Below are 25,337 nucleotides of genomic sequence, written 5' to 3'. Positions count from 1 at the left end.
TTGGCATCTCTTATGTTCTTATGACTCTGCCCCTCGGCTCAGCCATCCCGGAGAAGGGACGGACCAAAACGAAGGACAGCCATTGCCTGAGTACGTCCTCGGCGGGGGATCCCCCGGGAGCGCAGCCCCCCCCCCCGTGCGGGGTTCCTCCAGGGCGCCCCACTGAGCTGCTGCCGGGCTGAAGCTCCTCTTGGAGAGGGCAGGACGCATGTTGCATGTTCCCTTCCTCTGCAGCACGGAAAGGGTTGAAACAGCCGAGCTGTTTGCAAGAGAGGCCGAGCAGGGGGTGGTGGTGGCGGAAAACAGGGAAAGCGCTTTTCCGGGGGGGGAGGCTCTACTTCTGAATGGGGAAGGAGGCGGGGGAGAGGCTGCGGAGAAGCGACAGCGGGGGAAAGCCCCGGGAAGGCGCCCTTGGAAGTGAGTCGGGGGGTGGGATAAGCGTTGAGATTTTGGAAGGGAGGAAGGCCCGGATCGGTCTCAACCACGGTTGTCATTGGGCTGCCAACTCCCGGATGGCAAATTCCTGCACGTATATATATTTTTTTTGGGGGGGGGGGACTCATCTGGGAGCTCAGCTGTGCCCTGGAGTCCTCCCTCCGACGCGACGATTTTCTCCAGGGGAACTGATCTCTCTTAGCTGGGGGTCAGTTATAATTCTGGGCGAGCTTCAGGCCACACCGGGAGGTTGACAACCCAATGAGGACCTAGTATCGTGCCACTCGGTGGGCGGAATTTGGGGCGGGGGCGGGAGAGGCGATGATGTCTTTCGGTACAAGAGAAGGTTAGATGTACGAACCTGACAGTCTGTGGCTGCTCATTTTAATCTGCCCCAGAAGGGAGCCAGTGTTCCCTCCAAACTGAGTTAGTGTGAGCTAGCTCACAGTTTTTTAGCCTCTGGCTCACCCATTTTTGCCTTAGCTCAGGAAGGATGGCTCCAGAGCACACTGATTTATGCAGTAGCCAAATCGCTGGCTCACAACTTTAATGCCAGTCGCTCACAGAGTAGGATTTTTGCTTACAAGACTCTGCAGCTTAGAGGGAACATTGGAAGGGACCCCCGGCGGTTCAGTCCAGGGGGGCAGGTGGTGAGGAGAGGGTTCCCTCCCATCATAGAGGGCCCAGTCTGCATGGCTGGTCAGAGAAAGGGGGAGAGGCTCTCTCTGAGGGGAGGGGGGAGATCTGGTGCCTTGAGGGCGGGTCTCTCTGCCCCCAAAGAATAGAAGAGCAAAACCAAAGTCCCCAAAATGCCCAAGGACTGCAGCTCATTCCCTTCCACAGGAGGCTGACCCATCCAGGCCGCCCCTGCAGCTGAGGAGAAAGTGGGAGTATGAAACAAGATTGGAGAAGACCTCCTGCTTCCCTTCATGGGACAAGTCCTGTCTCTGACCTGGAGTCCATCCCACTGAGGGTGTGTGTGTATTTGACTCCCAGGTTCGAATCCTCCCTCCTCCATGGTATCTCACTGGCTGACCTTGGGCCAGTCACACAATCTCGGCCTCACCTACCCCGCAGGTTTGTTGTGAGGAGGAACATGGAAGCTGCTTAGGGTCCCCAGGGTGAAGAATGAGGTATAAAATAAATAATATGATAGAAAAGCGGGGTGTCCAGAAGAAGGGTTCTCTCCCACCCTTCTCTGTGATGTGTTTGATATCTTATATGTGAATAGCGAAATCAAGATATCTTTGGATACTTAAGTCTGGTGACTGGAGCTCTGAACAGGCGAGACAGACCTTTCTACAAACCTGAAAAGGGCCTTAGGTTGGCAGGAAAATGTGAAATGTAAAAAAAAACCAAAAAAAACCCAACCCACTGGGCTGCTTAAAAAATCCAAAAATTATAAAAGCAGCTATTGTCACTTGAAGCAAGGGCTTCCCTCAGTGACTGTTGCTAGGCAACCGAGGCAGGCTTCAATTTCAGTCCATTCAAAGGCAGGGGGGAGGGGGCAGGGCCCATTTTGGCCTTGGAGGGAGAGCTCCTTGGGGCCAGGCCTGGCTAGGGTTTGTTTATTGATTGATTTTATTTTATTTATACCCTGCCCTCCCCACCAGGGTTGCCACCTCCAGGTTAGAAAATTCCTGGAGATTGGGGGGTAGAGTTTGAAGAGGGCAGGGTTTGGGGAGAGGAGAGGCCTCAGCTGAATTTAATGCCCTAGAATCCACCCTCCAGAGCCGTCCGTCCTCTTCTCCAGGGGGAGAAATCTCTGTCGTCTGGAGTTCAGTTGTCATTCTGGGATATTTAGAGGTCCCACCAGGAGGTTGGCAATCCTCACGAAAGCCAGTGTGGTGTTGAGGTTAAAGCTTCAGAATGATGTAAGCTGCTTTGGTCCCCCCTGTGGAGTAAGGTGTGGGGGGTAAATGAAGGAAATAAGCAATAAATATTGCGGAAGACGGGTGGCAGCTAAAAGGTGGGTGGGGGTGACACAGACTGGATGGGCCATTTGGCCTGATCCAGCATTGGCCTCTCTTATGTTCTTACTGTGTGTGTAGAGGGAAAGTGTTGGGGACCACGGAGAGGGGTATTCCTCAGGAGTCGCAGCGACCTTGTTGTTCCGGCAAAGGGGGAGGGGTCCCAAGAGGAAGCACCACGCCAGTCTCCAAGTCCAGCTGCCCCCCCCCGTCCTTTGCTTCCAAGAGCAAAGCTTAGAGATTGCCAGAGAATCCCCCCCCCCGCAGATTCCTGGTGAAATTGTTAGTGAAATAGAGATGGAATAAGAAGCGGGATGCTTCAGTGTGGGTATTTCCACACAGAAAACTTGATCTGGGTTCAATGGTGCAGGGGTTTCTTCTGCTGCTCTCTCTCTCACTCACTCACTCTCTCTCTCTCTCTCTCTCTCACACACACACACACACACACACGTCCCAGGCTTTCATTGGCTTTTCTGTGCTCTTTCCCAGATCTGGTTTAAAATAAAAGTTTTCAAAAATATCTCAAGTAAAGCCTAGATGGGCTATCATTTGGGCCGGACAGTTTTTCTCCCTCAATATTAGAGGGCAATTGAAGACCCTTATATTAGAATAATCAGTGTCTCACACACTCTGAATGCCCAATTTTCATTAAAAAAAAACCCCTCTGAAGCCTGTTTCTTTGTGGAGAGATCAGGGGAAAGGCATATCATTCCTTTTTTTTAATGAACGCTTATTATAACATTACATTGATATTTAGTTGCCAGTTTAAACACTCAAAAAGCCCCTCTGGTGCCGTGGGGGAGGGATGGGCACTGCAGAATAAGAGCAACCACATTTTCATCCAACGTGTCTGCTTCCCCAGCCAAAGACCCAGATTCAGTAGCTCGCCCAGACTCTTAACATGCCCAGGAAAGTTGCACCCCATCTAAAAGAGGAAAGCGCTGTCCCCCTATGGGAGGTACACCCTCTACATTTCAACAATCTCTTCAACTCCCTTGCCTTAGAGTTGAAACCTGGGCCAGGTGCCAATTTGAGGGAGGAGGGGCATCAGGGTGCGTCCCCTTCCCCAGCCTGGGGGGGTTCCAGTATTCCAGGACTGAGATCTCTGTCTCCCTCAGAGCATCTGGAAATCCAGGGGGATCCATCAGCCTCTTGAGCACCTCACCCTTTGATCCACTCTGGATCACCCTGTTTTCCAAGGCTGAATCCCAGGTCATTTTCAATTATTTTGTTGACGGATGGAGACAGACTGTCTTGAAATAGATCTTTTCTGTACAGAGGAGAAGTTCCGATTCCGAAGGGGAACTCCTCAGACTTCGGGAAAAGAACTAGCCCTGCCTGTATGTGAAAGATGCAAATCACTGGCCCACCCTGGCAGGCAGCAAAATGACAGCGCCTAGATCGCCTCCTTCTTATGCTGCAGTGGAGTCAATAGCCGGGCAGCCAGCTCAGGTAAGGGGAAGATTCCTGTGGGGGGAGGGTCCACAGGGTTCGGTTTGGGTGGTCCCTCCTCAGGTACAACCTCTAGAAGACCCCTCTCCTGCCCTTGACTTCTGGGGCTCCAAAGGGTCCCTGGTGTGATCTCCTCTGGGCTTTCTCTTTCAATCTTAACCGGCCAGGAAGTATCTTCATTCACTGTCTACATCTCCTTGTGGGTGGGAGATCCTGGCCACATGCTCTCACACAGCCCGCCTATCAGGATTCTTCAGGAAGGAAACTGTTCTCTGATTCCAGGGACGAGTGTCTTTCGAGGAGGTGACCGTGTGCTTCACCGCGGAGGAATGGGCCTTGCTGGATCCGGTTCAGAGAGCGCTGTACAGGGAGGTGATGCTGAAAAATTATGGGATGGTGGTCTCTGTGGGTAAGAATCCCTTTCGTGTTTCCTCAGGGGACAGATTTCTCTTGCTACTGTTGTCCGTGGAAGAAGCGGGGAAAGGTTCCTCCTCTGGTTTTCCTGGCCAGCCATTTCTAAAGTCTCCAGGGAGGGGAGCCCTGGTTCCGTGTCAGATCCAAGTCTGTTGCCAATTTAGGAGGCACTTTGGGGAGCTAGTTATGCCTCGTATGGATCACTGTGCAGTTCCTTAAGAACCCTGCAGGGTAGGCCACCGTTACTGTCCCCATATTACAGGTGGAAGATTTCTGGGGAGAAAATAACAGTTTGGCTTTTCAAGGCCTGCGGGGATGATGTCTGGGCCCCGCTGGAAGAGATTATCAACCTGTCCCTTTTGCCAGAGACTTTTCCAGCGAGACTGAAGTTGCTGTGGTACGTCCGCTCTTTTAAAATCCATCATTGGCCCCTGTGGTCCTAGCCAACTGCCGCCCAGTATCGAACTTGCCTTTCCTGGGTAAGGTAGTTGAGAGGGTGGCAACTGAGCAGCTTCAGGCTTTCCTGGATGATGCCTCTATCCTGGACCCTTTCCAGTCCGGTTTCTGTCCTGGCCATGGGACGGAGACGGCACTGGTAACTCTCACGGATGACCTCCAGGGACATCTGGAGCAGGGTGGCGCTGCTGTTGCTTCTGGATCTAACAGCAGATTTGACACAGTCGATTACAATCTGTTGACTCACTGCCTTGCCAATGTAGGGATTAGGGGGACTGCCCTACAGTGGTTTTCCTCCTATGCAGGCGCGCATTCAGCCGGTGCTCCGCCAATTGCACTGGCTACCAACTGAGTACCGAATTCGTTTCAAGGTGATGGTATTAACCTTTAAAGCCCGATGTATCTAAGGGACCGTCTCTCCCCATATACTTCCTAGAGAGCCTTGCGCTCCACTGACCGACATCTATGGGTTGTCCCTGGCCCAAAGGACATCCACCTAACTTCAGCCAGGGCCTTTTCCATCCTGGTCCCTACCTGGTGGAACATGCCTCCGACTGAGATCAGTGTCCTGCGGGACTTACTCCAGTTTTGCACGGCCTGTAAAACAGAGCCATTCTGCCAGGCTTTTGGCGGACGCCCAGTTATTTGGTCTCCCTGTTAAAAGCCGCCCTGTGACATCTGCCCATGCAGGATGACATTATCATTCTCTGTTGTTGACTCTTGTTTTTCTATCTATCCAACTGTTAGGCCTATAACGTAATGCATATTTTGCCAACTTTTAACTGGTTTTAACTGCCTTCAATACTTACTGTGCTAAGTGGTTTTAAATGTTTTTGTAACTTCTGATGCTACCTACCCGGAGCCCGCTTGCGGGAAGGGTGGTAGATAAATCTAACAAACAAATAAATAAATAACTTGTGGGTGGGTAGAAGCCAGACCTTCTCCATCCAAACCTGCCCTCCGCACACCCATAGACAGCAACTCGACAAGATTTCTGTACATGAATGCATTGAAATGTAGAAGCAGGATGAGAATAAGTTTTAAATGGAACATCCTGAATAACCTGGATATTCAAGTGGATCCTGAGCAGAAATATCTTCTACTTTCTTATTATAAGATATATAATGGGTTTTCTTTCTGTACTCTGATACATTATCTCAAGGAGTCAACAGGCGGACCCCGTGGGCTCCCAGGGCAAGTGCACACAAATAACCAAACAGATGTTATTTGAAAAATACTGTTAGAGTTTACTGAAAAATCAGACAAATCAATGAATTAACAACAGATTAAATAAGCTCAAACAGCAAACCAAACAATAATCTGCCTAACACTGTTTAGAAATCTTGTCAGGTGGCACCAAAACTCACAACCAAATGAAGGCCTCTAATCAGCATGGTCTACGATCTCAGCAGCTGTGAAGCAAAGTGTCAGGCCTGCGGTCCATGAAGATCTCAGCCAGCTAGCCAGCCTCTGGATCCATATGGCAATTCTAGTTTTGGGCCCCTCTTGTCGGGTGATGACGACACCCAATCCCAACACGTCTCCAGGAGAAATCTCTAGAAAATCCCATCACTTCTCTTGGTCTTCCCCCTCCCATCACTGATGACACGTTCTCCTGGGAAGCTGACTGCCCCTCTTCCACCCTGATCAGGCGCCAGGCAGGCCGAGAGGCTAAGGAGCAACTCTTGCAAGGAAGGCCAGGCCTGTGACTACACACATTAACCCTTGAGAGGAGGCAAGAAAGAAGCTTTGCCTTATACATTACTTAGTGTCAAAAGTGACAGTGACTAGGTAAAGTTGTCAAGGCGCTCCAATCTGGACCCCAACCCGCCACTCTAAAATCATGCAGTAAGAAAACAAGAAAGCTAGCTCCACTGACGCTTTCAGGGCTTGCATTAGACGACACAAACATTAAACTCCAAAGTCACAGGCTACAGTTCAGACACCGTCTACGTCGCTGGCAATTGTGGTTCAAGCAGGACGCAGTTTAGGGCTCACTCCATCGGGATTTCAGCTAGCTTCTTTCACGCTGAGCCCTTTGCTGAATTCTAGTTTTTGGCCCACCAACATCAGGTGAGCATGACATCCAATCAGAGCCTCTCCAGAAGGTTACCGCATCACCTCTAGCTCTCCCCCACCCCTTCAGGCGGCAGGTTCTCATGAAAAGTTCATCAGACCACCTCCACCTTGGGCCTTGTAGACGATAAGAATGATGCAGGCCGAGAAACCAGTTAGTAATACCTGCAGGCTGAACTAGACCCGTTACTATTCACATGAACCCTTGAGGGGAGGTCAGGGGAAGGTTTGCCTCACAGTAGAATAGATGAAACCAATAATGTAAATCTAAGTGTTAGGAAATGTGAAATCTAAAATGTTGACTAGAAATATACCTCAACAGAAGTAAATACCGTTGTATTTTATGGATAGTGTTTTAAACACTATGTTGAAGGGGGTGTTGGGGAGAAATGCCTTTTGTTTAATACAGTCTGTGATATATAATTTTTAAAATATACATAATCGTGTTATGCAACCCCCGTTTCATTTCTATATCCCCTTTACAACTTTACTTTGTTTTCTAAAATAAATATATGTATATATACACAGAAGGATTTCAGGCCGAGGCCTTTCTTGGACCTGTTTTCTGGACTCAACTGGATGTGATAGGGATTGAACCCGGGACTTTCTAGTCCTTCATTCCTCCCATTTGACCTGCAGAGATCAGAGCGATGCTTTCTAGACCGCGTTGCGAGCAAGATGGTTCCGATTTCCTGAATAGTGTTCCAATCCAGACTCCAAGAAATAAACAGTCTTTATGGGAAGGGGGAAGAGCAAGGGTGTGTGAAGCACCTGGTTTCCACAGAGAAGGTCCCCAAATCCATCCTCAACAGCTAAGAAATATCTCAGCGAGAATGGTGTGAAAATGCTGTCTGTCTCCCTGAGACCCTGGAGAGCCAGAGGCCATTTGGAGCTTTCAGTGCGGGGCAGGATGTGCCAGTGGTTTGACTCTGGCAGTTTCTTATCCTTGTCTCTTTTCATTTCCAGAAGGACGCTGGGATTCCGCACCTCCCCTAATCTCCTGGCTCCAAGAAGAAGGCCTCTTTCTCCAGGGCTCCGCAGGAGACCCGCAGTCAGCAGGTCAGTCCTTCGATGCTTCATGGGAACCCCTCTTTCTGCGGGAAAACATGCATGATCATCAAGAAAAGACACAATATATTTCAAATATTGCTATTAGGCATGGGGCATGGACCCAAAACCCAAACCAAAATCCGGGCCGAACATTGCCTTTTTTGGAGATCTGTGCAGAGTCTGTGCTGCAGCCAGGCCCTGAGGGAACCAAGGTTCTCCCTTGAGTCCAGGGCCCTGGTCAACAGGTTGTGCAATGGCATTGATCAGTGCCTGCATCTGCTCCTCGAGGAGCGGGAATTCAGGCTGGCGTGCATGTGTGACCCCCCGTATCAAGGGAAGCATCGCCCTCTGAAGCGCACAACTTCATCAGTGGAAGCGTGAACTGTGTTGCCAGGTGCGGGGGAGAGCCATCCACCCCCATGTGGGTTTTCCCCGTGCCCCAGGGAGGGCAGGAGGTCTGTCCCTTCCCACTAATCAAATTGCCACCAGTGGGTGGAGGGTAGGGCCTGGGGAAAGAGAGCCACCTGCCCCCATGCAGGTTTTCCCCGGGTCCCAGGCAGGGTGGGGGGTTTGGCCCTGCCGGGGTATCACGATGCCAGTGGGTGGAGGGTGGGGCCCGGGGAAAAAGTGCCCCCACCCCCATGTGGCTGTTCCACAGGACCTGGGCAGGGGATTTGGCCCTGCCCGGTAACCACGTTGCCTGTGGGTGGAGGGTGGGGTCCAGAGAGAAAGCGCCCTCACCCCCATGCAGATGTTCACTGGGCTCTGGGCAGGGCGTGGGTGTTGGCCCTGCCCAGTAATCATCTTGCCAGTAGGGGGAGGGTGGGCCCAGGGAGATAGCGACCCCGCCCCCGGGCGTGTTCCCCAGGCCCCAGGAAGGGTGGGAGGGTCGGCCCTTCCCAGTTATGTTGTCGGGTGGAGGGTGTTCCCCGAGCCCCAGGCTGGGTGGGAGGTTCTGCCCTGGTCGGTGATCCCATTGCCATTTAAGGGTATATAGGCCCGGGGAAAGAGCACCACCCACCCTGTCACCTTCCTGGGCAGGGTGGGAGGCTGAGACCCAACTAGTCTTCATGTCCAAAGGGTTTAGTGGTTGGCCCCAGGAAGACAGAGGTACCTGCAGCCATGCGGGTAGTCCCTGCGGAGGCCCTCTGGGAGTTGGGTGCCTGTAGCGGAACCACTTCTGCTCTGGACTGTGCGAAACCATCACTGGACATGTCCCCCACAAGCAGTTTCCTGGGGGCACTGGTCTTGGAAGTCCGACACTCAGACCCCCCCCGACCCAACAGGCGTATGACTTGTGGGGCACGTGGAGGGCCACCCCAGGGACGGACTGTGCACGTTGGAGGCCTCAAGCTTACCCGGGTCAGTTTTGATCGCTTCTGAACTGGCGGGGGTGTGTGTCCCATTGAAAAGCATTGTCTTTGGTGGGGTCTGTAGCTCGGCCCCCTGAAGTCCAAGAGGGACCATACTTGGTGGGCATTCTCTTTGTGGGCCTGTAGCTCGGCCCCCCAAACTCCAAGAGGGACTAAACTTAGTGGGCACATTGAGGAGAGTGAGTTGGAATTATGCTGAGAATTTGGGCCCCTGGGGGTATTTTCTGCATCCGGACCGGTTCACGAACTGGCCACAGTTTGGTCCGAGAACTGGTCTGGGAATGGGGTCAGTTCGGTTCGGTTTGGGACAAAATCTGGAAAATGCCCATCCTTAATTGCTGTAGATGGAATGATCTGAAGAAGCCAAAGAACATAGTAGCAAAGAGATGCAGCTGGCAACTTCTCAAGATGGATGTTTTGAGGCCAAAGGAATTAATTATGTACTATTACCGCTTACTTATTTTGAGGATACTCAGCATTTTTTAAACAAAGGAGATTGTACTGGTGTCCTTTCCACTCTCACGTTTCATTTGAGTGTTCCGTTAGGTCCTATGGCTTAAAAGGGTCCATTTGAAACTTCATAATTCAAACTGAACTGTGACAAAAATTAGAAACTAAAATGATAACAGCTAACAAACGATTAATACTGTGCATTTATTCACACATATGGGACAGTTTGAGGATTAATTCTTATCATCTTTGTAGCTAACCAATATTCTATCTGAACCATGAAATTGGTCCTAGTTCACATCTGTCCCTCTTGGAGCTGCCTCCTCATTGTTTGAAAGTAGACCTAAACAATTATTTTAAAAAGAAATGATGGTATTTCATATAATAATAAATCCATTAACTTTCCTGATGAGAATAGCAGTCTTCATACTATACCTTCATATCTTCTCCATACAGGAGAGAAACCATATCAGTGCGCAGAGTGTGGAAAGCGTTTCCGTCAGAGTTGTGACGTCAGGTCCCATCAAAGAATCCATACAAGAGAGAAACCATATCAGTGCTCAGAGTGTGGAAAGAGTTTCCATCAGAGTTGTGACCTCACTTGCCATCAAAGAATCCATACAGGAGAGAAACCATATCAGTGCTCAGAGTGTGGAAAGAGTTTCAGTGTCAGTAGCTCCCTCACTTACCATCAAAGAATCCATACAGGACAGAAACCATATCAGTGTTCAGAGTGTGAAAAGAGTTTCCGTAACAGTGGTGCCCTGACATCCCATCGAAGAATCCATACAGGAGAGAAACCATATCAGTGCTCAGACTGTGGAAAGAGTTTCCATCAGAGTTATGACCTCACTTGCCATCAAAGAATCCATACAGGAGAGAAACCATATCAGTGCTCAGAGTGTGGAAAGAGTTTCCGTAAAAGTGGCGCCCTGACTTGCCATCAAAGAATCCATACAGGAGAGAAACCATATCAGTGCTCAGAGTGTGGAAAGAGTTTCCGTGAAAGTGTTGCCCTCACTTGCCATCAAAGAATCCATACAGGAGAGAAACCATATCAGTGCTCAGAGTGTGGAAAGAGTTTCCGTATCAGTGGCTCCCTCACTTACCATCAAAGAATCCATACAAGAGAAAAGCCATATCCATGCTCAAAATGTGGAAAGAGTTTCCGTGTCAGTGGCTTCCTCACTTCCCATGAAACAATCCATACAGGAAAGAAAACTTATCGATGCTCAGAGTGTGGAAAGAGTTTCTGTAGAAGTGGCTCCCTCACCTCCCCTTAAAGAATCCGTACAGGAGAGAAACCATATCAGTGTTCACAGTCTGAAAAGAGTTTCCATCAGAGTGGCTCCCTCAGTTCCCATCAACAAATTCATACACGAAAGAAACCATGACAGTGCTCAAAATGAGGGAAAAGTTTCAGTGAGAGTAGCCCCCTCACTTACCATCAAAGAATCATTGCAGGAGAGAAACCATATCCATGCTCAGAGTGTGGGAAGTGCTAAAATGCTCTTAGCCATTTAAACCACTGCTTATTGCTTGTCGTGGCTTTCAACACTCTGCAGAAATCACTGGTATAAATGGCAGGGTCACGAACCAATATGGTTTGGTTTGTGAATCAACCTCCTGTTTCATATAACGTCATGGTTCAGTTTGTGGTTCAACCATGAACTGAGCCACAAAAATGTGGTTTGTGGCCATCTCTAGCTGCTCAGTTTGGAAATCAAATGATTAAACATGGAAGAATCTATGCAGGAATGAAAGGCTATAAATAACCCAGAATGTTGTTAAAGGTTCTGCCAGAGTCCATACTTTAACCAGCCATGAAAGAATACATAAAGAAGAGAAAACTTATCAGCACTCAGAATGTGGAAAGAGTTTCAGACAGAATTCACACCTTTCCTCTCATCAAACAACTCGCACTGCTGAGAAACCACATCAATGCTCAGAATGTGGAAACGGTTTTAATCGAAAGTTCGAAACTATAGCCTTCACCAGCCTCAAAGAATACACACAGCAGAGGGACTACCCAACGGCGCCGTATGTGACAAGAGCTTCTCTAGGAAATCATGGCTAATTAAACATCTTAAGAATTCACATGGGGTGAAACCATCTAATCACTGACAAGGTGGGAAGAGATTCAGTCGACATCAAAGAATCCATACCAGGGAGAAATGGGACAAATGCTCAACATGTGGAAAGAGCTTCCGTCGGCAGTCATGCTTTACTCAGCACTGAAGAATCCACACAGGGATGGCGCCACACAAATTTAGATGGTGGGAAGGTCTCTTAGAAATCAGCCCACACTCAACTTCGAAACATTGGCACATGAAAGAAAGCATGTTACTACAGAGCCTAGAAAGTGATCCACGGATGGCAAGAAGCCTTAGTCAATATTAACAAATCCTCACAGGGGAGGAATGCCCTGTTGGGGATGCTCCAGGTCTCAGACTTTCCTGGGGAGCCAGCAATTCCCCTCTCCCCTGCAGAAGCCACAGAGACAGCCAGAAGGGGTCAGGAGGGAAAAGACATGGCGACTTCCTTGGCCAATGTGGAGGAAAGGCTGTCAAACAGCTGGTCCCCGAGAGGGTGGATGCTATTGCAGAAGCCCAGGGAGAAGCCCCTCCCACCAAGGCAGAAGCCTGGCCAATTGACAAAGAGCCGGGTGGCGACAAGGAAACGTCCTCAGCCGGGTGCACCTCTTCCCCCTCCCCCCAGCAATGGAGGCACCAGAAATAGCTCCTGGGAGGGAGGGGTGACCGGAGGCCAGACGCTTTGCAATGGGGGGGGCATAGATGGGAGCCAATGGGGAAAGCCTCAACAGTCCTCTGATTGGCTTCTGGAGTGGCAACCATCAGCAGCAGGGAAAGGGGGCGGGAACAAGGACCCAGGGTGGCCTATTTGGGCCCCAGGGAATAAGTGGGGTAGAGCACCCTCCCTTTGTTGAATTTAGTAGGATAGAATTTGGTTGAAGGAAAACCTAGCCTGAAAGATCCACAGAGTGGAGAAACACTTTTAAAATGCTCAGAATATGCACAAATCTTAAGTCAGTGTTAAAGAATTTGGAGAGGGGGGAGAAATTTTATTAGTGCTTCAATGGCAGATGATCTTCACATCAAAGAAGGTATGCTGGGGGAGAGCCCATATAGCTGATCAGACTGAGGTTTGCTCAGAAACAGACCTTACTAGACACTTCAAACTGCAAAAGGCAGAGAAACCACAGAAAAGCTTGGAGTGTGGAAAAAGTGACACATCGAATGTGCAGCTCAGTCAACACCTGATTCTCCATGCCAGAGAAGAGCCAGGAAGTTTGGCAGCCGAGAATCACATTTGAATGAACCTCCTTAAGTAACCAGTGAAGGGAGATCTTATCAAGATTTCAACCGTTTGGAAATGGTTTCTTAGCAATTGCCCCATCTACTGGCCTGAAAGGGCTTTTTGAGAACAGTACCAGACTCATGTCATTGCTGTTGGTGAGAGAATCCCTGGCTCAACTCCTATCATCATTCCAGTCTATCTCCCCCCCAAATATACTAAAAAAAAGGGGGGGAAAGAATGTGCTCTGCATACCCTTGTTTCCCTTTTAATTGTACTCTAGGTTAGAAAGTCCTTTCCCAGAGAGATCCATCCCCTGAGAAATTTGTACGTCGCACTGGTGTCGGGCGACGAGCTATCCGGAGGAGATTGGCCTGAGCGACGTGGTGACGCGGCGACGCAGGGAGGCTGGAGCCTATCAGGATGGAGGCCAGCTACTGCGGTCGTAGCAGAGTCTCACCGTGAGGACCGCTCCGAAAGGGGTCGCTAGTAGAACTACATCTGACCCGAAGGTACCGCCGCCTGGAGAAAGAAGGAAAGAACCCACCAAGGAAAAAGCCGGCAGAACAACTGCGAAAAAAGAACACACCCACTGGGTACCTGGTAGGCACTCACCTCTCCCCCTAAAGCATTGTGGCCCTAGTTAGAATGTTAAATTGTCTGTAAACCGCTCCGAGCCTTCGGGAAGGAGCAGTATATAAGTCAAATGTGTATTGTATTTGTATTGTATTGTATACTGTCTTCTGCCAGCTCTCAAGCACCCTGTTATTTCAATATGTTTGGATGTTTCTATTGGTTTTCATGGATTGTCATTTGGTAAGAGCTTTGAGCCTGTTTTCTGATGTCTGGATAACCTTATGTCAACATCAATAAATGTGTGTTATGGTTTACTTTAGCGAGAAGCTAAAGGGCCTCCTCGTGTCTGTTCTGTGCAGTCAAGCCGCTCTGACTTGTGAGGACGCTACGTATGAATGAACCACCTTCAGAACATTACATCATGAACAGCCTGGCTCAGGCCTTGGAAGTGTACCTGCATCCTTTCCAGGCCCAACCAGAAGTGAGGCCGCTTCCCACTCCCCATTTTTGCTCCTGCTGGAGTGAAGACCAGTAGCAGGACGGGGCTAGAGCTGGGGGGGGGGGCTGATGCCCACCTGTGGCTGGCAATCTGGTAAGGCTAGCGGGAGTGTCTTCCAGACCATCAGGGCTGGGCAGTGCCAGCGGACTCTCCAGAGAAGTGTTCCCTCTGTGGGACAGAAACTCCGTCAAGGGTGGTGCTCCCCCAGCCCAATTTGAGAAAGGACTCGGCAGTCTTGTAGAGGAGAATCCAAACTAAAACTTTATTAATAAAGGAGGAAAAGTACAGGTAAAACAAAGTTTTGAATCCTCGAATACCCACAGCTCTCCCTAAGGTTACAATGGGAGACATAGGGTTTTATACCCCCTAGGACAGTTAGAAATAAATCACAAAATCCGTCAAAGTTTGTCACATATCCGTCACACCATTCTGATTGGGTTCCAACCTGTGGGTTGTGTTTTCTCAGGCAAAAATATACCTTCTTCAGTTGAACAATAGGCTTTCTTCTTCCCAGGCAGTGAAATTCTAAAAGTATCTTAATGTAGCAGATATGAGTACATCATGCAGTGTTCTTCAGCTAACGCAAGCAAACTGACATCAGGGGCATGAGCAGTTACGATTGGCAAAAACAAGCAAGATCACTGTAGTAGGATTGCCTGTCAGCATTTAGTATTTTACCCAGAATGCTTTTAAGCAATGAACCAAAGTGAATATCTGAATATTTCATGATTGATTTCAGTTACTGTGATTAGAATCATCAAAGGCACTTAACATATGCACCATGGAAGCGTTAAGAGCACCTACTAAGTTAAACTGACTGTTAGCCAGTGGCAGAGTACTAAGTGTTTCATAAGCAGTGTGTACAACACCTCCAAGCTGAGTTAGTGTGAGCTAGCTCACGGTTTTCTACCCTCCGGCTCACCCATTTTTGTCTTAGCTCAGGAAGGAGGGCTCCAGAGCAGACCAATTTATGCAGTAGCCAAATCGCTCACAAAGTAGGTTGTGAAGTAGAATTTTTGCTCAGGACTCCACAGCTGAGAGGGAGCACTGCTCCAGGGTCCCTTTGGAGCCCTCCAGCAGGCCTCCGGCTAGAGAGGGGGAGGGGGAGTAACAGCACCCCGTGCCTTCCCCCTTTCTTTCCACTATTCTCCATGGTAGCCAGTTCACCAGCAAGAGGGCTAACCTGTCCTCCATGTCTTGAGTCCCTGGCCCTTCAGGGGGACAACTGCCTGGAGTATGATGTCCCCTTCCTCTTCCTGCCACCCTCCGCTTCAGGGTTGCCCCCAACCTCCTGAATTGATTGGCAGGAGCAGCTGCCAATCAGGTGTGACTGAGCAAGCGCAGCCTCCAGCCTCACCCTCCGCTCCCTTTCAATGGCTGCCCTGCCTCCTCCAGCTGGCTGCTGCCGGGACATGAAGACTGCAGACCACGCCGTGCAGTGGGAGTTCCTCCTTCCTTGCCTGACCCTGCTGGGTGGGTGTGCCAGTGGGTCCTGTTGGGGGGCACAGCAGGGAGGTCCGCCCTCCCACCCCTGTTGGCAGACACAATAGTTAAGTCCACCCCCTAGGTTGTAGGGCTATTGAAGATGGGCCTACAACTTGGAGGGCGGACTTCCCTGCTGTGTCACCCCACAGGGGCAGGGCCGAATTCTGCTGTCTGCAAGCCATTGCCAGGCGGGATGCCCTGGCTGGCCCTCTCCAGGGGTGCTGAGGCTGCCTCCGGAGACCGGGTTGGCATGTCAGGGACTCCACAGTTCTCATTTTGGCTGACTTTGGCTTGCGATTGGGGCAGGAGGCTGGGTGAGCTTCCTCGAAAGTAGTGCAGTGGGGAGTTATGTCAGGGGGGAAGCGGGAGGGGTGCCAGAGAGGGCCCAGGAGACAGGGCGGTGATCTGCATCCCCTCCGGCCCAAAGGGAAAGGGAGGCACTTGGGTGTTTCGTTCAGTTTTAACTGTTACTGTTTGAATTACTGTCTCGAGGGCTGCCTTGAGCCAAGAGGGAAAGCAGGGGAGAAATAGGTTTTTTTGGGGGGGAATATCTGGAAGGTTCAGGCCCAGGGGTCTCCGTTCTCTTCTCTGATGCTGTGTCATGCTGGATCAACGAGGAATAAGTCTGCGCTCCTCCCTGGTTTGACAGAGGGGAACAAGATCGATCTGGCTTGCACGACTGAGACCTGGCTGGTCGACAAAGATGGGATTTATCAGGCTATGGGCTCCACCATCAGCCCCGGACTGGAGGCTGGGGGGGAGGGATTGGTTATCACTCTCCATCCATCTTTCTCTCTGGGAAAGAGCCAGTGTGGGGGAGTGGTTAGAGTGTGGGACTCGGATTCAAGAGACCCAGGTTCAAATCCCCACTCCGCCATGGAAGCCTGCTCTGGGCGACCTTGGGTCCGTCTCTCTCTTCCTCAGCCTAGTCTACCTCACAAGGTCATTTTAAAGTCAAAATAAAGGAGTGGAGAACAATGTAAGCTCCCACTGTGGAGAAAGGTGGTGTGTAAATACAATAAATAACCACAAAGTGTATTTATGAGGTAAATAAATGTCTGGGGTGTTCCCCTTCAGACCGCAGACAAGTGGCCCAAAGGAATGAATGCTCCTCTAGTCAAATGGAAAAGAAAATCCCCCTGCAGAGGAAACTGTAGAAAATACTTCCATTTGGATTTATTTTAATTGTTTGCATCTGTCAGCCAAATGGCTGAAAATGGTTGGGGCGCCAGATTTGGAAAGGCACATTATGGGAACTAGATCCGATGTTCATGAAAGATGCCGGAGGAAGTCGGGTGGGCCTGAGATTGTCTCCTTCTCGATCCCCATGGTCTAATCCAGCAGGGGTCTTATGTTCTCAACAAGAGGGCATAGAGGCCGAGGCCTTCCCCTGATGTTGCCTCCTGGCTCTGGGATTTAGAAGATTAGTCCCTCTGAATGTGGGGGTTCCCCTCCCTCACCATGGCGAGGAGGAGGAGGAGGAGGAGGAGATTGGATTTATACCCCGCCCTTCACTACCCAAAGGTGTCTCAGAGCGGCTTACAAACTCCTTTCCCTCCCCTCCCCACAACAGACACCCTGTGCGGTAGGTGGGGCTGAGAGAACTCTTGACAGAAACTGCTCTTTTTCAAGGACAGCTGTGCCAGAGTTATGGCTTGCCCAAGGTCATCCAGCCAGGTGCAAGCGGAGGAGTGGGGAATCAAACCCGGTTCTCCCAGATTAGAGTCCGTGCACTTAACAACTACACCAAACTGGCTCTCGTAGCCACTGATAAACGGAACACAAGTCTGTGATCAGGCAGGCAAAAAGGGAATATGAGGAGTATTGCAAAAAACATAAAGACCAACAACATCGCCAGAAGGAACATCTCGCCGGGAAAAAACTGACTGGGAAGAGCCGAGCCGAGTAAATAGAAGAACATCAACCACCACTGGGTGTCGGTAGGCAGTCCCATCCCCTATCCAACAAATGTGGCCTTAGGGAGTAAAAATGTGACTAGCACCCCCTCTGTAAACCGCCCAGAGACCTCCACGGGGGTTAGGGTGGTATAATAAATCGAAACAATAAATAAATAAACAAACAATAAAACTTTATTCAAATACATTAGAAGCAGGAAACCAGCCAGGGAGGCAGTGGGGCCCTTGGATGACCAAGGGGTAAAAGGAGTACTGAAGGATGATAGGGAAATGGCTGAGAAGCTAAATGAATTTTTTGCCTCTGTCTTCACTGTGGAAGATAAGAAGGGCTTGCCCACTCCAGAACCACTGATTTCGGGAGGGGTGTTGAAAGACCTGAGTCAGATTGAGGTGACGAGAGAGGAGGCCTTAAAACTGATAGACAAAACGTAAGGTCTACAATGCCAAGACCACGGCCACACAACCTGGAAAATCTACAGTAACTATTGAGGAAGACTCAGCATGGGTTCTGTTAGTGTTCTTTGAGGGGGTTAACAAACATGAGGACAAGGGGGACCCAATAGATGTTGTTTACCTTGACTTCCAGAAAGTTTTTGATAAAGTTCCACATCAGAGGCTCTAAGTAAGCTCAATAGTTATGGGATAAAAGGACAAGTCCTCTTATGGATCAAAAACTGGCTAATTAATAGAGAGTGACTATAAATGGGCAATTTTCACAGTGGAGGGTGGTAAGCAGTGGGGTACCGCAGGGCTCAGTACTAGGTCCAATGCTTTTTAACTTGTTAATTAATTATTTGGAGTAGGGAGTAAGCAGTGTAGTGGCTAAATTTGCAGATGACACTAAATTGTTCAGGTTGGTGAGAATCAGGGAGGATTGTGAGGCGTTCCAAAAGGATCTGTCAAGGATGGGTGACTGGGCGTCAGTGTGGCAAATGGGGTTCAGTATGACCAAGTTCAAAGTGATGCCCATTGGAGCCAAAAATCCTAACTTTAAATACACGTTGATGGGGTCCGTACTGGCGGAGACTGACCAAGAGAGAGATCTTGGAGTCGTAGTAGATAACTCGCTGAAAATGTCGAGACAGTGTGCAACTGCAATAAAAAAGACATACGCTCTGCTGGGGATTATTAGGAAGGGAACTGAGAACAAATCAGCCAGTATCACAACAGTATAAATCACAAGCCGGTATAAATCGATGGTGCAACCTCATTTGGAATACTGTGTGCAATTCTAGTCACCACACCCCCGAGAGGATATTATAGCATTAGAAAAAGTGCAGAAAAGGGTAACTAGAATGATAAAAGATTTGGAACACTTTCCCTTTAAAGAAAGGTTAAAGCGCTTGGGACTCTTTAGCTTGGAGAAATGACGACTGAGGTGTGACATGATAGAGCCTAACATGCAAAGGAGTTCCTGCTACAAAAAAAGCCCTGGGTTTTGACAAGGAACAAAGTAAACAAAATAAGAAGCAAAAGGTGGGTGTGGCTGGATGACCACATTTCTCATAACATGGGGTGTGGCCTAATATGCTAATGAATTTCTGTTGTTGGGTGTGGCCTATTATGCTAATGAGTTCCTGCTGGGCTTCTTCTACAAAAAAAAAAAAGCCCTGCACACACACCCTTCCCCACACGCCTGGAACTCCCTGCTAGTGAACCAGACTGTGGATCCATCAAGGTTAGGTCCTTGACACCTGTGGGGAGGGGAGGAGAGGCCTCTGCTGTCTCTCTCCCCTCCCCCTCCTCTTCCCTGCCAACCGCTTTTTCTCCTTCTGTTATATATAACAGAATGTATAAATTTTGAACCAGGGAAAACCACACCCCCTAGAACAGTAATGTCCAATCCATAATGAGTGCTTGGGACCAATAGGAATTGTTCCCGCCATCCTGTTGCAGATTTCAGGATACCAAGAGTCAATGGAGCTTGTGGCTGAAGCTCAGTCTAGTTTACTTTAAGCAATGTAATCAAGCAAATACATAACATTAGGTGCTGTAGATTTTCCGTGGCCCTGGTCTTGGCATTGTAGGACCTGATGTTTCACCAGTAGCTGTGACGGGCATCCTCAAGAGGTATAACACAGAAAGATGGAGTACTCCCTGTGTCAGGGTGAGAAGAAAAATGGTTGGCAGGTAATTTATGGCCCCGTCACATGGCAAAGTTGCTGCGGGAGAGGCACGGAAGGTGGGCGGATTATCCGGGCGCGATCACACCCCAACATCTGGGAAGTGGAGCGCACCCGTGGCTTACCGCTGACAATGCGCATTTAAAAACGAGTACCTCCAAGGTACTAGTAAACGTTTGCCATGGGCTGCCTCCAGACACCCATGGTGTGATTGCGCTGGCGCACAGCATTCCCCTCCGGTCCCTCGTTTACCTGCTGGCGCTGAGGGAAGGACCCGTGCTGTACTTGTTTCCCCCAGGAAGTTTCATGAGGAGGTTCTTTTGTATGTGGATTGGGTGTTGAAATTCTAATCTTATCTGTAGTGTTGTTGTTTTTACATAACACCTTCCCAGGCAGGGATCTCCCCCTTTCTCCTTCTCTCTCTTGGGCGCTGCAAGAGGACAGTTTACTCCCGGGGACGACACAGTAAGCCCTTGGGGGGGGGGGGGACCACCAGACTAGATGGAGGATGAATAAGGATCTGGGAGGCAGCTTCAGCCTCCTCTTTCTGAGACGGCTGGAAAGCAGGTGGGGGGGATCCTCTAGGAGCGCAGCCCCCTGCAGACACACTCCATTGAGCAGCATAGGGGGGCGTCGCCGAGGGCCGCCTGGCCGAAGCTCCTCGCCGCGAGAACAGGAGGAGGACGCGTTTGGCATTGGTCTGCAGCCCTGAAAGGGTTAAGCCCACAGAGCGGTTTGCTAGAGAGGCCGAGCAAGGAGGGGGCGGCGAAGAGGAGCGGCTCCTTTCCCAGGGGAGGGGGCGAGGGAGGTCTGGAAGGGCTGCAACAGCAGGAGGGGAAAGCAGCCGGAATCCCGGGAAGGTCTCCTTGGAAGTAAGGCGGGGCGAAGCCTTGACTAGATCTTGGACGGGAGGGAGGCTGGCATCGTCATTCTCAGCCAGGGTTCGCGGAGGGTGGGCAACTCCGGGATGTCAAATTCCTGTAGATTTTGGGGGCAGGATTCTGGGAAAGGCCCGGTTTGGGGAGGAGGGGTGGGCGGGAGGACCCCAGAGGGGAAGAGAAGGCCGCCACAGAGACCACCCACCCACCCCCAGGACAGCCCTTTTCTGCAGGGGAACGGGTCTCTGTCTGCTCTGGGTTGTGTATTCAATACACCCCCCTTGTGTGAGGGAGTCTCGTGAGCAAAAAGTCCTACTCTGTGAGCTCCTGGCATTACAGTTGTGAGCGAGGGGTTTGGCTGCTGCACAAATCAGTTTGCTCTGGAGCCATCCCTCCTTCCTGAGCGAAGACAAAAACGTGTGAGCTGGAGGCTAAGAAACTGTGAGCTAGCTCACACTAACGCATCTTAGAGGGAACACGGGTGGTAATCCTGAGAGAACTTCAGGCACCACCTGGAGGTTGGGAGCCCTGCCAGGCACCGCTCTGGAATCAAGAGTTTTTGTTTGTTTTGAGGGGGGGGGGAGGTGATAATCCACATCTTTCAGTACAGGAAAGGACAAAAGTGATGTTCTGCGACTGGTCATTTTAATCTCCAAACAAACAAAAGGCTTGTCTTTTTTTCCAGTTTGGATGAGTAAGAAGGGGCTTCTGTGCGTGTGTGTGGGGAGTCCTATTTGCCCTGGAGTCAATCGCAGCCCCATCTGGAGACCCAGATGCCTTCCCAGGGTGGGGCTGGGGCTGCCAGTGGGTATCCAAGGCCTGCCCCACAGAGGGGAGGAACTTTTCTAAAAAGTGGTATCTGAAGAAGTGTGCATGCACAGGAAAGCTTGTAGCTTGAATAAAACTTTGTTCATAGATCATGGAAACACCACCAACGCCCACCAATCGCAGCAGGAGGAGGGGACTGTGCGACTGAACAACAACAGGAAAAATCAAAGGCATAATTATAGGTCGGGGGAGAGACTTGTCTTGGCAGCAGTAGGTGCAGGAAAAGGATCTAGGGGGTCTTAGTAGACTATACACTGAACATGAGTCAGCCGTGTGATGTGGTTGCTAAAAAGGCACATGTGATTTTGGGCTGTGTGGAGAAACGCCATTTTATGTATATGTTTAAGTTGGTGTGGGCCAGATAGGAGGTAGAGCTGCCAAGCTGCGTGCGTCTTCACAGGATCCCTGCCGCAGGGGACAGCGATACGCGTTGCACCGCCGTCGCCAGGATGTAACGCTACGCGTCGCTCTGGCAACGGGGCTGTTTGGAGTCCCGTTGCCAGAGCGATGCATAGCGTCACATCCTGGCGTGAGAGCCACTTCCTGGGCGGGAAGGGCTGTTGGAGATAGTGGAGCTTTTGGGCGGGAAGTCAGTCTAGGAGAATTGAGGTGGGTCGGCCTGAAGTCTGGAGCCAGTCAGGCTGTCGGCTGGAGTCTGCAGGAGGCAGAGGCCATGTTGGGAGTGGTGTTAATCTAACTTCCTCCAGTGAAAGCAGGTCATGTGCCTGCCCTGCAGACCATCTAGGCAGGGTATGCGTAGTGAAGGGAGAGATGGAGCGGTTTATTATTCACCTTTATTTTGAGTCTTCAGTTCCCTGTTAATATGCCTGTATATAGTTGAGATAGGAGCTGCGGTGGCTCAAGTGGTTAAGACGCTGACCTGCAGGCTGTGGAAGGTCAGTAGTTCAGCAGTTTGAGACCCGGGTGCCGCATGATGGAGTGAGCTCCCATCTCTAGTTCCAGCTCCTGCCAACCTAGCAGTTCGAAAGCAAGAAATTGCAAGTAGATAAATAGGGACCACTTCGGTGGGAAGGTAACAGCGTTCCGTGCGCCTTGGTGTTTAGTCATGCCAGCCACATGACCACGGAAACGTCTTCGGACACCGCTGGCTCTTCGGCTTCGAAACGGAGATGAGCACCGCAACCCTAGAGTCAGATTCGACTGGCTTTCGAGCAAGGGAGACCTTTACCGTTACCTTTATATAGTTGAGTGGTCTCAAAATATATCCTTTTATTGTTGACATTGAGAAGTCCCTCTGTACCACATAGTTCCCCCAGCCGCTTGGACACGCTAGGAGTGGGTTGGGGACTCCCTGAGTAGGAAAACAAGGGCAAAATGGCCAGTTGCCAAGTCTCCAGGGGAGCCCCGAAGATTGCCAGGAAGCCCCGAGGTGGGTTCTTAGCAACATCAGAGGGAGGTTAGGAGGCTGTCCCGCCTAACCAGAGCCCAAGACAGGGACAGTGGTCGCAGCAATACCCGGAGGCAGTGGTGAAAAACTGCCCCTTCAGGTGCCAGGTCAGGCAAAAGAGGGGTGGGCAGAGCGGGGTCTGCCAGCTGACGCGGGCCCGTTCCGCCACAGGCTGTATCAACAGAAGTATACTGTCTAGATCACACAAAGTGATGGTACCACTTTGCTCTGGTTAGACCTCACCTAGAGCATTGTGTTCAGTTTTGGGCACCACGATTTAAGAAGGATATAGACAAGCTGGAACATGCCCAGAGGAGAGCAACGAAGATGGTGAGGGGTCTGGAGACAAAGTCCTATGAGGGAAGGTGAAAGGAGCTGGGTATGTTTAGCCTGGAGAGGAAACGGCTGAGAGGTGATATGATCACCATCTTCAAGTACTTGAAGGGCTGTCATCTAGAGGATGGTGTGGAGTTGTTTTCTGTTCGTTACCTCAGAAGGTCGGACCAGAACCAAAGGGTTGAAATTAAATCAGAAGAGTTTTCGACTAAACATTAGGAAGCAATTCCTGACAGTTAAAGCGGTTCCTCAGTAGAACAGGCTTCCCTGGGAGGTGGTGGAGCCATCCTTCCTGAGCTAAGAAAAAAATCTGTGAGCTGGGGGCTAAGAAACTGTGAGCTAGCTCACACTAACTCAGCTTCGAGGGAACACCACCTCTGGTGGGTGCCCCAGTAGTAGCATTGCATTCATGGGCAGTCCTGTCCAAAGACGGGGACAATGTCTGAAAGGACCCTATCGACTGCAAAAGCAAAGCTATGCTCAAGAGATCACATGAGACCTCCTCGCTGGTGATCCAAGCATCAGCAGTGCTTTCCAACTTCTCCAGGGCCGTTGTGGTCTGGGCGGGCAACCTGCTCTAGACCCTGGAACCGAGCCCACTAGTACACAAGAGGTCTCTGTTGAAGATTAAAAGGGCGGCCCAGTTCACCTCAGATGCCCCTTTCGACACCATTCACTTTGGATCCAGGGCGCAGGCGGCCAACGTTGTAGTCGGGAGGAACCTGTGACTAAAACAATGGAAAGTGGGCCCACTTTTGAAATCTAATCTGTCGGTGGACAAGTTTTCAGGCAGGCTCCAGTTCGGAGAAACTTCCTGGGAAAAGGTACTAATAGAAACTAAAGAGAAAAAGGAAACTATGCCCTCTTCCTTTTCCAACAAAGAGAAGGATTTCAGAGGAAAGCTGTCCCAGTCCTTTTGTCCCTATAAAGCATCAGGCAGAGGCAGAGATAGTGGGGATTTCAAATCTACTTGCTACTCCAGCTTCAGCAATAAGTTCCAGCTCAGGGGCTTCAATCCCAACAGACAACCTGACTGCACCAGCACGGCAAAAAAGCCAGGATTGGGAAACGGTTGCTGGACTTCGCCCAGGTCTAGGAGCAGAGAACTAATGTTCCCTCTAAGCCGTGGAGTCTTGTGAGCAAAAATTCTCCTTTGTGAGCTACTGGCATTAAAGTTGTGAGTGAGCGGTTTGGCTGCTGCATAAATCAGTTTGCTCTGGAGCCCTCCTTCATGAGCTAAGGCAAAAATGTGTGAGCCGGTGTTGGATCCCCAAGCATCGAGAATAAATCCACGTTTTCAAGAAAAGCAAAATTTATTTCAAAGCATTGGAAAGACACTCAAACACGTTCTTTGTTAGAACTGGCTACAAACTATAAGGGCAAGCATAATAAAGGGATTTGAAACAGATACAGAACCAATGGGTCACTTTCCCGCTGGCGAGCGAGAGGAAACGGTTGCGCGCCCTTTCCCTGGGAACCCAGTTATCTCCAGACATATACAGGTGCAGTTCTCAGGCTCTAAAAGCAACAAGCTGGCAATGAAGCGAACTCCCACAAGACGACCTCCAGTTGTTTGGCTTATGCATTACAGCAGAGTACAATAACTGCTCACAGGCAGGGAAGGAGGGGGATGGGGGGAACAACTGTACCGAAGTACCAGCAACACAGAACACCATGGCAGCTTGCTGACATACTGCCCCCTCAAAAATACACATTAACCACCGTCTCCCGGGCTGGGCGGGAGATCTCCCGGATTGGGCGGGAGACCTCCCGGTTTGGTCGGGAACTTCCTGTGGAACTCACGAAGCATATAAGGGGCCCGAATATCCCCTTCTTCCACCCATTCGCGGTGCTGGGGTCCGAAGTCCACCCATTCAATGAGATACCAGAGCTTACCACGTTTTACCTTAGAGTCAAGAATATCAGCAATCTCGAAATGTTCATCCCCTTCCAGAATAATAGGAGGAGGGGGGGTACCCGAAGGCCTCCAGGATGAGGAGCCAGGATCTTTTTTCAATAAGATCATGTGAAAAACAGAATGTAAGGCACGCAAATTCTTAGGCAATTCAACATCAACAGCAACATTGTTAAGAATTTTACGAACTTTGAAAGGTCCAATAAATTTCCAACCCAGTTTTTTACTTGGGCGAAGCATCTTTATATTTTTTGTAGACACATAAACAAGGTCCCCAGGTTTCAAATCAAATCCCACCACCCGACCCTTATCCGCCTGCGCCTTATAGGCTGCTTTAGCAGCATTCAATGTTTGACACAACAAAGGTCAGGCATTCTGCAAC

At 50.1% G+C, this 25,337-nt stretch overlaps 1 pseudogene; it reads left to right on the top strand.

Moving 5' to 3' along the window:
• The first annotated feature begins 338 nt into the window (after positions 1-338).
• LOC107122599 overlaps positions 339-25,337 on the top strand; it is a 58,520-nt pseudogene continuing 33,521 nt past the window's right edge.

The sequence above is a fragment of the Gekko japonicus genome, unplaced genomic scaffold (assembly GCF_001447785.1).
Source record: "Gekko japonicus isolate JY-2015 unplaced genomic scaffold, Gekko_japonicus_V1.1 scaffold1563, whole genome shotgun sequence".
Classification (NCBI taxonomy): domain Eukaryota; kingdom Metazoa; phylum Chordata; class Lepidosauria; order Squamata; family Gekkonidae; genus Gekko; species Gekko japonicus.
The sequence above is the reverse complement of the archived record's forward strand: the minus strand, read 5'-3'. Positions and strand labels throughout refer to the sequence as shown.